We start from the raw sequence: 1598 nt of genomic DNA, 5'->3' as shown, positions 1-1598 counted from the left end.
AGGAACTTGCGTGTGTATATGTTGGATGTCACACAGATGGGGGTGGACACAACTAGGGACACAGAGCCTGAGATGCAGATACCCGCCAGGTCCCAAAGGCTGGTGTGTTTACACTCCTGGAAATTTATTTTTTTTTAATGTTTATTTATTTTTGAGAGAGTGAGACAGAGTGCAAGCAGGGAAGGGACAGAGAGAGAGGGAGACACAGAATCTGAAACTGGCTCCAGGCTCCGAGCTGTCAGCACAGAGCCCGACGCAGGACTCGAACCCATGAACCACGAGATTGTGACCTCAGCTGAAGTTGGATGCTTAACCGATTGAGTCACCCAGGTGTCCCTATACCCCTGGATTAGATGGATACTCTTGGGGCGATGGGGATAGGTTTGCACTCCTGGGGCCTCAGATTCTAGTGTAGACATGTTGAATTTGTGCGGTAATGGGTGTGGATACTGCTGTGGTCACATAGGCTGTTGTGAGGACACTTTTGTCATACACTTCTGGGGTCACACTGCTTAGGTGACAAAACTCCTGGGTTAACATTCCATAGTGTGTCCCCCACCCCCGACATCTGGCATTACAGACTCAGTATGGACATCCTTAGGGTCACACAGAAACATCTAGGGTCACCGACTGGGATGTGCGTGGTCCTGAGGCCACTGAACGGAGGCATGGACAGAGAACGTGTTTCTGAAGATACAGGAGTAAAGATACAGGCAGAACCAGGCTCTGATGAGTTTGTAGCTGGTGAGTTTGTCAGCTCCTGTTTGCTAAATTGTAGAAATTCAGCACTGCAATCAAGGCTTTCTGACATCTTTTTTTTTTTAAATGTTTATTTCTGAGAGAAAGAGAGTGAGCAGGGTAGGGGCAGAGAGGGAGACAGAGGATCCGAAGCAGGCTCTACACTGACAGCAGACAGCCAGACGTGGGGCTCGAATCCATGAACTGTGAAATCATGACCTCAGCCAAAATCGGATGCTTAAACGACTGGGCCACCCAGGTGCCCCCTTTCTGACATCTTTAATAGGGGATCTTATAACCAAATTATGGAAACAACCTAGGTGTCTGTGGACAGATGAATGGATAAAGAAAGTGTGGTGTATGTATTTATATATACAATGGAATGTTATCTAGCCATAAAAAGGAAAGAAATCCTGCCATTTGTGACAACACAGATGGACCTGGAGGGCATTGTGCTAAGTGAAGTAAGTCAGAGAAAGACAAATACTGGGAAGTGAAGATCTCACTTACATGTGGAATCTAAAAAAACCAAACTCAAGGAAACATACAACAAATCAGTGGTCACCAGGGACAGGGGGCAAAATGGGTGAAGGTAGTCAAAAAAGGCACAAACTTGGAGTTATACATATAAGTTCAGGGATATAATGTACTTCATAGTGACTAGAATTATCAATATTGTATATGTGAAAGGTTCTAAGAGAGTAGATCTTTTATTTTTTCAATATATGAAATTTATTGTCAAATTGGTTTCCATACAACACCCAGTGCTCATCCCAAAAGGTGCCCTCCTCAATACCCATCACCCACCCTCCCCTCCCTCCCACCCCCCATCAACCCTCAGTTTGTTCTCGGTTTTTAAC

This window comes from Panthera tigris, chromosome X, assembly GCF_018350195.1.
Source record: "Panthera tigris isolate Pti1 chromosome X, P.tigris_Pti1_mat1.1, whole genome shotgun sequence".
Classification (NCBI taxonomy): domain Eukaryota; kingdom Metazoa; phylum Chordata; class Mammalia; order Carnivora; family Felidae; genus Panthera; species Panthera tigris.
This window is presented reverse-complemented; position numbering follows the sequence as displayed.